A 10678-nucleotide genomic window follows, 5' to 3' on the forward strand; every position below is an offset into this window, starting at 1 on the left:
TCTTACTCCTAGTTATATATTCAAACATTTATCAAAATCAGTATATCAGAGATATGTGGTCCCTCAAATTTATTGCAGTATCAGTCATTAATGTCATGACATGGAAACAACCTAAATGTTCATGAACATTTAGGTGAACAGATGAACAGAACATGGTCGATACATACAACCAGATATTTTCAGTCTTAAAAAAGGAGCCCATTTGCAACACGCAAACTTGGAGGATGTTATTTATCAAAGTGAAATAAGCCAGCCACAGAAGGACAATTGTTGCTTGATTCCACATATAAAAGGTGCCTGTAATAGTCAAGCTCATTAAAACAGTAGAATGAAAGTTGCATGGGGTGAGGGGGGTTACTACATGTACCAGTTACTGTACATGTACCGTGCAGTATAGTTTCCATTGTACATTGAGATATGCTGTGAGCATTGTGCCTGTATTTTGCACTTAATTTTTTTTAGGTAAAATGAATGCTGTGTTCTTACTACAGTAAAAATAAGCAACACTTTTCAGTTGGTCAGGAAGGTAATATGATAATGAAATTAGCCATTTTTAAAAAATGCAAATTTTAAAACATTCCCCATTAATTGAATAATCTCACCCATAGCTATGAAAAAGTGACTTTAAAAGTCATTTAATCCTCTTAATGCCTACAAATACCATTTTAGACACTAAAAAAATGCTACAGAAAGGTACATAATACATTTAAGGTCATACGGCAATTAAGAATTAGGATGAGACACCTGGGCCTCATAATCAGTAAATCACAAAACCACCAAGTAGCTCTGGAAACTGAGGATTCCCATGTGCAAAGGAAAACAGTGCTTAGCAAGGCCTCAAAACCCAGCTTTTTTATACTCTTTTCAGTATTCCCTCATTTTAAAAATAATTTAAGAACCCCTTTTAATAACCATGATGGGAAAACCTTAAATAACAATCTAATGAAAAGATTCACAGTCTAATGGTTATAACACAGAGAAATGCCATAAATATCGCTGGCTATGTTAAAAAATATTCTAAAAAGAATTCAGTCAGAAAAGGTCATTTCAACTTGTCTGATCAGAAATAGAGTAGTATATATAAAATGGTGTCTGAGCTGAACTTAGGGTCAAAGGGGGTGTGTTTCTTGGGGGGATAGTTAAGAAACAGCCCCATTAGGTTACTTGAATTTACACAGGAGAGCTGTAGGAAATAAAACTAAACATATATTAGTGACAGACTAGGCACATTTCCAAACTTTAGGTCTAGAGATTGGATTTTTGTGGCTGTAGATGATGTGCTGAGCGGTTCAGACTCACCTTCAGGAATGAGAACAAAATCCAAGGACTTGGGGTTCAGATGCTGGTGGAGACGGCACACTCGAAAACATTCCTTCTGGGGGCAGCTCCCTCAAGGACTGCTTGATTCAGTTATAAGGGTTGGTTCCCTCCACCCACAACCAGATGTTGTGAGTGCAATGCAATCTACTGCCTGCCTTTCCCTCAGGTGTTAACCTGGGCTCACTCCCTAATAAACATAACAAACTCTAGGCCTCTTCCACAGCCAGCTTTCTTGGAAATTTGGCTTTCAACAGCAGTAGCTAGAAACCAGAAGCTTACAGAACGTTTTACAAAAAAAAAAAAAAAAAAAAAAAATTCATTAGAAAGCTCAGTGAGACGTTTACCTTCCAAGATGACGGATAGGATTCAAGCTTTTGTTCTGCTCCTTTCTAAGCACCAATGAAATGCTTGGAAGGAACAATCATGTAACAGCAAAATGCAAGACTAAGTGGAAACCTCAGTGAGAAAAAGGATATTTCTGCACAATTTTGCAAGACAGAAAGAAAATGGGACACGGAATTGATGAAAAGTAAAGCAAAAGTGGAATTCTCAAATAAAACTGGAGATACCACTTAGGAAAGGGAGCAGAGTTAAAATAGGACTCACATGAGAAATTCTTCCTCAAACTCACCATGTGTTTTAAATGTAAAATGAACTACAACAAGTGATGTCAATTGATAGAGAGGAGGGAAAAAGGTAAACCTTCTGTGAGCTAAACCTTCATCTTTTATGGAAGAAAAAATGTATTGACAATTTAGAAAATATTATTTAGCTGTGTCATCACCATACAAGGAGCTATGTCCAAATAAACATGGCTGGGATTGAGAAATTGAAGTGGGAACAGGACATACACAGCTATCTTTTGTCATAAGCTCCTCTGAACTGCTTTGTATTATTTTTATTATGTGTCTGCATTCCTAAGATAATATTTAACATGACAGGCATATTAATCCCATAGCAACTATAAATCCAACAGAACAGGTGAGTGAGAAATGGATCGAAATTGATTAAAGAATTGAGATGTCACTCAAGGTTCAACCAAGTCATCATGATGGCAATGGGAATGAACAGCCTCCTTAGCACTATTCAAGATATTGTGACTGAGCAAACAGGCATAGGATGAAAATAGTCATCGGTAGAGCAGATGGTTTGAAGGATCAGTATAAACACTTGTAGGTTTAGATAGATGCAAGAAAGATAACATATGATCAGCAGCAGGCACTGGAAATGGAGACTGAAGGGAAATAGTTAAATCTAGATATTATAATGTCACTTTAAAGGGGAAAAGATCTGGAAGGTGAATCTTTGTGCTTTTGATATCCTGAGCCTTTCCTTTCATTTAAAGAGACAGGGTATCTTGAAAATGTTTACAGTGGTTATAGCAAAATGCAAAGAGAAAGACAAAACTATTTAAAAAATTTCAAACAGGCTCTTGATGTCAAAAGAGGGCAGAGGGGATATGATTAATGATGCCACTGCAAGTTTCAGGAAGGGCATGGAGAGAGGAAAAGAAATTATCTTTTCTTTTGTGTCCACATGCAAGATTAAAGGGGGGCCACGTGGGATGTGAATGGAATAGAGTAGATGTGGAGGCATGGACAGGAAGGGACTCCAGAATCAAAATAGAATGATATAAGAAAACATCTTCAGCATCATCAAAACACGTAGAGTTCTTGACTTCTAAAGGGATATGGTAGCACAGGCTTTAGAAAGTAATGGAAGGGGTGTGGGGAAAAGCACTCTTTTATGCAACATAAATTATTATTTTTTAAAAGATTTATTTATTTATGCATACAAGAACTGGGGTACAGGTCAGAGGTGCGGGGGGTGAGAGGATCCACCAGAGATACAGTGGGGAACAGAACAGGCAGACTGACTAAAGTACACTGCTGAGGGGAGCAGCGGGCTAGTCAGGAGAGGTCAGCTGTGCCATGTGGTTTTCTCCCCAGCCGGGGATTGAACTCATGCTGCAGAGGCTGCGGACAGCTTCATAGGTTGCGTCTTAACCTCTTGCGCCACCTGGGAGGCCTATGCAAGGTATTCTAGTGGTTAATCTTAAATGTAAATAGCATCACCTTATTTTCCAATGTTTCTAAGTATTTGTGTATCTGCTAGGCTTAAACAGCTGCTTATGCTGCCATCCTGGCCTTGAAGTTTGGCCTTTTCAGTACAAAGTCTGTTTGACCCAGTTGATAAATACCTAAACTTAAAGAGTGCAAACTGCAGACCCTGCAAAGGTTCCTCTCAAGTTAAACAAAAGCAGGATGCTTAATTCCCTGGGACAATGAGTAAACATCAAGAGGCATGACCAGGAAAGCCTGGGGAGCCATCAACTGATGCATAATTTTGCATCCCAGAGACTGATCAGTGTAATGCCTTGCTAGTAAGCAGAAGCTTGACTTCCATCTTCAAACATGGGCCATGGAACTAATCTGGTTCCTCAGAGTCTTCTTCCCAAAAAACCTAAATAACCTAACCATACATTCGCGTCCTTCTAACTTTTTTCTTGAGTAATTGACTGTAATTGAATGTAAAATCATTCAATCAATGAGGCCAGGTTTTGCCTTCTTGGCAGTGTCCTGCCATAACAGCTTGCTCCATGGCTTCGGTTTCTTTGACAGTGTGGCGTTGCCTGATGCAACAAGTTTGTCCTGCTTAGGACTCATATATTGAGTTTTGGTGGAAAAGAATTCTTTTTAGACAAAAACCACCTCATATCCTCATAGAAGATGAGGCCTATAATATCCACAGTAGACACTCATTAACCCTTGTTGACTTAAAATTTATAGGGGGTAGAAATGGGGAGATGATGAGCAAAGCGCACAAATTTCAGTTATAAGATGAATAAGTTCTGGGGAAATAACATACAGCATGGTGACTACACTGACAATGGTACTATACTGTATACCAGAAATTTGCTGAGAGTTCATTTTAAATGTGCTTAACACACACACACTCACACACACACACAGTTGGACACGTTAATGTACTTTATTGAGATAATCTTTTCACAGTAGATAGATACATCACATCATCGCATTGTACAACTTGAACTTAAAATATCAGGTATATCTCAATAAACTAGAGTAGGTAGAGCTTTGTAGACTAGAAATGTTCTACTACATTCTTTGAGGATTTTCTAAAATCCTAAATAGCGTTGCCCTTTTTGGAAAAAAAAAAAAGTGATTTAAAAGTTAAGTCTGAATACCTGGAATAGTATTAGTATAAAAAGAAATCCTATTCTTTCCTGTCCACTTTTCTTAGATATCTGTGATAATTAAAAAAAAAAAATCTCTTCAAACATAAAATATACCCTAAGAAAGAACATTAAACTAGCTCACACTAGTCTCTGAAATATTTCAAAAACCTCTGTTCATCTTTTTTATCTTCTTATCTTTTATCTTTTACAACTTCATTTTTGGTCATTAATTAATGTATAAAAGCCTGGGGCTCTCCCTAGCAGCACTGGGGGTTAAACTCTCAGTGCTCACAAGCCTTTGTCAGCCACTGTGACCTGAGTTCAATCCCTGGCCAGGAAGCTGACCCATATGGAGCAGCAGACCTCTCCTGACTCACGCGCTGCTCCCCTCAGCAGTGTATTGCAGTCAGTCTGCCTTTTCTGCTCCCAGCTCTGTCTCTGGTGAATCCTCTCACCTCCACACCTCTGGCCTACAACCCAGTTCCTCTATGCATAAATAAATAAAAATAGGGCCTCTCCGGTGGTGCACCGGGTTGAGCGCAGCGCTTTGAAAGTGTCTGCAACCTCTGCAACAGCGGTTCGATTCCTGGCTGGCCAGGGAGATTCCCACATGGCAGGGTAGACCTCTCCTGTCTCCCCACTGCTCCCCTCAGTAGTGTACTTTGGTCCATCTGCCTGTTCTGCTCCCCGCTCTGGCTCTGGTGAATCCTCTCACCCTCCCGCGTCTCTAGCCTGTACCCCAGTTTGTGTATAAAAATAAATCTTTATAGGGGCCTCCCCTGGTGGCGCAGTGGTTGAGCGCTGGGCTGCGAGGCTGCCTGCAGCCTCTGCAGTGCCGGTTAGTTCCCCGGCCGCCGGCGAGGGTCCCACCAAAAAAAAAAAAAAAAAAATCTTTATAAATAAATAAATATAAATCTTAAATATATACATATAATAGTGTGGATAAAGATGAATGCATTTGAAACCTAAATACCTAAATATTAAATATTAAAAAAAAAGTACTTAGCAAATGGTGATTAAGATTTCTTTGACTTCTGACTTCCTGCCTACAAGGACAGTTATTTTCTCCTTGTGTCTATTTGCTGAAAGAGGCACGGGGCCTTTTGGTAAAGGATGAAACACCACCTGCTAGTGACTCCAGGCCCCTGTCATCGTGAAGTCTTGTCCAGAAGAACTGCTTTATGCTTGATCATGCGGGCAAATCAAAATCTCCTCTGATCAATGCCTTAGCTCTTAATAAAATGATTTAATCTGATCTATCTGCTCATAAATAAGCTGATAAAGATACAATTTTTACCCTGATTTGTACTCTTCTTGCACAGAAATCACCACACACTATAAGTTATAAGTAGAAGTTAAAGTTTTCTCTTAAAGCAACACATCAGCTGACTTCTGTCATTTATTCTGTGACTGTAAAGCACAAATTGGATAGTGCCACTAGAATCATCAATCCATTCAAAAATTATGTGTCCTAATATGTGTCAAGCATTCAAGAATGCACACAAAAATAGACAGTTGAGGCACAGTCATTGTGCTCAGCAGAGGGGAGACTAGAAGAGCTGGACAGGCTATTATGTCAGGGTGAGCAGGGAACAGTAGGGAAAGAGCTGAAGTGTTTATGTAACAGGGCGGTCCCCAGGAAATGGGGGTTCCAGGTTCCCTGCCCCACCCAAGGAGGGTGGAGCTGAGCAGAGAGAGAAGAAGAAGCTGCAGAGGAGACTGGAGAAGGAAGGAGCAGGATGAAGAGCCAGGAGATCTGGAGGAGGCACATAGAGACGAGAGACACGTAAAGAAACGGCGCTTGCCTTTTGGTCATGGACTGGGTGACACAGATGTGGAGGAGACCCGTGGGGAGGTGACAATGGCAGCTTTTTTATTGGTTTTGATTTTGCTCTTTTCCTCCCAAACTTGTCTGGTTGTTTCTGACCCTTTTCTGTGGGTCCCCACTGGAAGATGCTTTAGACCTGTGGCAGGCTTTGGGGTCTTGCTCTGGGCCAATCCTCCTTGGGTGGACTTTTACCCACGAGGAGATGGGTAACTTTGGGCACTTGAGTTAGGAGCTATATTGTTTGCCTTTCCTGTATTGTTTACTAATTGTATTAAAGTTCCTTTTCATTAAAGTCTCAGATATTTTGTGTTGATGAGGCGGTAGATGGCAGAACCTACTTAAAAAAGGCAGTTTTGTGGGGTCTTGGCAGCCCCTCTTCCTGCCCTGTAACATTTACAGGTATCATTTTAGGAACTCTTAGTGCCTAACAAAATGACACAATTCTGATCTATTTGCTCTTAAATAAGCAGTTAAAGATATAATTTTTACATCTATTTGTACTTTCCTAGGCCCACTGAGTAACCCCTCCTCCACAGTGGTATCTGATGAGAGTTTGGCCTGTATGTGAATCTCCTCTGTTTGAATTGTTACCAAGAAAAAAGTTTAGAAGGTTTGTTTGGCATGTTGGTATTCCATCAACAGATGGCACATCTGTTAACTCTTTTAGCTGAGGAAGTGGTGTTCTCAAGTACATCCTCATCTTTTGATCCCCAAATGAAATCTACCTACTATTTTTTTCCCAATACTTTGGGAGCTCAGAAGAGAACTTTAAGAAGAATATCTTAGAACAATATCTTGTTATAGCATTTAGGTGATGGGCTCTGAATTTATTGTGATTTAAATTTCTATCTCTGCTCCTTACTAAATTTGTGAATTTTAAGTTCTCTCTTCTGAAAAATGTGATGGATGATAATACTGATAACCAGAAGTAGGATTTTCAGTAATGAAACCATTTATTTAATGTGCAAGTTATTAACCTAGGCTATATGAGCACTCAAAATGTTACCTTTGGTACAATTATTATATTAAAATGAAAATGAGGTTTAGAGGAATGAAGACATTTATCTAGGTTAAAAACTGGTATTACAGTCCACTTGGATTTCAAAGTCATTCTTCATTTTAATTTTCCTCCAAAGCTTTTATTTTATATAGTTTAACTCAGATAATCCTTCATCATTTTTTTTTTAAATCTAGCCTCTTCATTTCAAATTATAAATTACTGTCTAAAAATTAAGTTCTAACTCTGAATAGTTAACAAGGAATAACACACACTATAATCCTACATAGAAAAAAATCAGTAATTGAAGTCTTAAACTGTGGATTAAAAGATTGAAATCATGTTATTCAATGGAAAATATTCAGACTTTACCTGGGTTTGATTTTAATTTCCTTAAGTATAGGGTTAATGTACAAGTAGTGCCAACATGGGTTATGACATACGTTAAGAACTTTACAAATATTGCAAAATAAATTTGGCCTCAAGATGATACATTAATTTTGGTAATCTAATGATTTATATGTTTTCTACACCATCAGATTTATGCTGGACATTAGCAAGATCATTAATATGGCTATAATTTACTAATTATCTTTTTGTAATATAATAATACCATCAACTTTGAATTATGCTCAGATAAATTATTTTAGCTCTAAAAATTACTGCAGCAAAAGATTTCCAGGAGAATATCTAATGTGGATAGCAATTCAAATTAATAATGAGTAATTTTTTTTCATCAACTTGGATAGTCATAAATTTTAGGAAAAAAGATGCATGTAAAGAAGTAAATATGCAATCCTTTGCTCAAGTAATGATTAGCCTGAAGTGAAAAATAATGTTGCTCCAAGGTAACTAGTACTGTCACCTAAAATTTAGCATTAATGACCATCAATTTTTTCTCCTAGTTCCAGCTTCTGATTATATATTCAATATTATGAGGAACATCAAATGATTCATATAGTCTGATCCTTTTTTATCATTATAGTGATTTTTAACTAATTAAATTTATGATTACTTTAAGGATACTAGCAATGATTTTTAATTTGGAGTAATACTGCAAAAGCACAAATTCTAACAGTTATATGCACTTCTATGTTCACTGCAGCACTATTTACAATAGTCAAATCACGGAAATAAATGAAATAACCATTGACAGAAAATTGCTTTTGCAATATTACTTAAGGTCTGCCCTAAAAGTTCAACTCTATCTTCACTTTACAATAAAGGGATATTATTAAATATAAATATGAATATAAGACATCAGATTTTTTCTTTAAAAGCATCCACCAACTTCTTTTCTTATATAAAATTTCAAAAATTTTACCATGATTTATGAAGTCTTGGATATTCTGACACCTACCTGTCTATACAGCTCTAACATATGGCATTCTCTCTCATCGCTCTTATGCACCTTTTAAAGACTTCCTTCAAAGAAACATGTCATTACAAAATATTTGCATATACTCTTTCATTTGCTTCAAATAGTCTTCCCTCTGTCTGTCACATTTTGGGTTATATAACAACATATTGCTCTAAACTCATTATTCCCTAGTGAAATCTATGAAGATTGCTTGAATTCCATTTTATATCACATAGCTTATACACTCAATGCTTACCTTCATTCTACTTTAAAATGATCAATTTATAGATATTTTTATGTAGTTGCTTGATTAGTACCACCCACTGTTCCACTGGGCTTTAGACTCAGTAAAAGAAGACACTATGTTTTTCTCATTATTGTATCATTAGAGTTTTGTATTGTGCCAATCATATAATGTGTATATATACAATTATATATATATATATGGATTCTTGAATGAATTACTAAATGGATGGATGAATAAATTAATAGAGTATGGTAAAATATTATTTACAAATCCTTAATTCCACCCTTTGTGTTTTTCTTTTAAAGATATTTTTTATTTATGCATAGGGGTATAGGCCAGAGGTGTTATGGTTGAGAAGATTCACCAGAGACAGAGTGGGGAGCACAACAGGTAGATCTACTGAGATACACTGCTAAGAGGAGCAAGGGACAGGACAGGAGATGTCTGCTGCACCATATGTGGGTTACTCATGCTGAAGTGGTGATAGTGCTGAGACCTAACCCCACCTGCCACCAGAAAGGCCCTCCACCATTTATCTTAAGACTTATTATTACCTCTGAAATATGGCTGAATATATGGGTTACAGTTCTAAGATGAGCCTGCAAGAATCCTTTTCTCAACTTACTTTCTTGTGTTCTACCATATATGCAGTGGTATGAGAACCCTAACCCCAGGTAATCAGGATCCAAGGATGTGGATACAGATAACACCATATGAATTGTACAAATCAGAATCAAATAGCTGATATAAGATTAGTACAGCAGATCCAGAGTTGACCTACACAAATATGTGAGAAAAAATTATCTGTATAAGTCACTTGGTGATGTTGTTTACAGTAATAGCCTAAGGATGAATTTCAAACATATAAAAATATTAGATTATAAATTATAATGGGAAACAAGGCCATTTATTGAAAGTAAGCAGAAACATGTTTACCTTTGTCAGTTATATACACCTATATATTCACCTGTAGTTATACTCTTTAAATACAAGTATATTTTATCATATATATCATCTATGTAATTTAATAACTTATTGCTATTTACATAAGGATTCTGATACCCATTGAAAATGTTTAAAGTTTACAAGAGAAAATTTGTTGAATTCTTTTACATTTGCAAAATAAAAAGATTGATTTTTATTTTAACTTTATACTTTTTTCAAGTTACAATCATATTAAGCTTAGCGTTACTTTATTCTTTGTAGTAAAATAAATGCACTAGAAGAAGTTGCTTTGTTGGTTTTTTCTTCTACACCATGTACTTCTGTTTGGCAAAAAAAAAAAAAAATCTTGAAACATAAACTAAAAGTAGATTTTATTTCCTCATGTCCCCTTCCAAGAATTGAAGAGGAATTGGAACAATAAGCTTATGTTCTGTTGCACTCTCTGTGCTGCTTTAGCGAATCACTATTACTTTTCAAAAGAAAGCAGACTTTACAGTGGCTACCCACAGGGTATGTGTTTCTGATGAATGGCAAGTGTGGGATGCCTCAGTCATTAAAAACTCCAGGCAGAATCTATTCCTAGAAACACATGCTGATGTTCACAGGCAGTGGTGCATACTAGTCAGGAATGAATAGGAATTATCTCTCCATTTTTTTTTAATAGCACATGCATTTCAGACTTTCCAGAGAAGTGTATTTCAGGTTCACTGATGTCTAAATGCGATGTCATATCAGCATCTAGTTTTTAGCTCTTTTCAGTCTTCTTTGAACTATAAAATATA

At 36.8% G+C, this 10678-nt stretch overlaps 1 long non-coding RNA gene across 2 annotated transcripts in view; it reads right to left on the reverse strand.

Annotated features, from left to right (window-relative positions):
- Positions 1-1367, reverse strand: part of LOC119260963 (uncharacterized) — a 39547-nt gene extending 38180 nt beyond the window's left edge. For both annotated transcript variants that reach the window (XR_005128869.1, XR_005128868.1), the window contains exon 1: positions 1300-1367. This is a non-coding gene — a long non-coding RNA (uncharacterized LOC119260963). The remainder of the gene's footprint in view (positions 1-1299) is intronic.
- Between the last annotated feature and the right edge of the window lie 9311 nt (positions 1368-10678).

Source organism: Talpa occidentalis, unplaced genomic scaffold (assembly GCF_014898055.3).
Source record: "Talpa occidentalis isolate TD23 unplaced genomic scaffold, MPIMG_talOcc4v2.1 talOcc4.6, whole genome shotgun sequence".
NCBI classification, from domain to species: domain Eukaryota; kingdom Metazoa; phylum Chordata; class Mammalia; order Eulipotyphla; family Talpidae; genus Talpa; species Talpa occidentalis.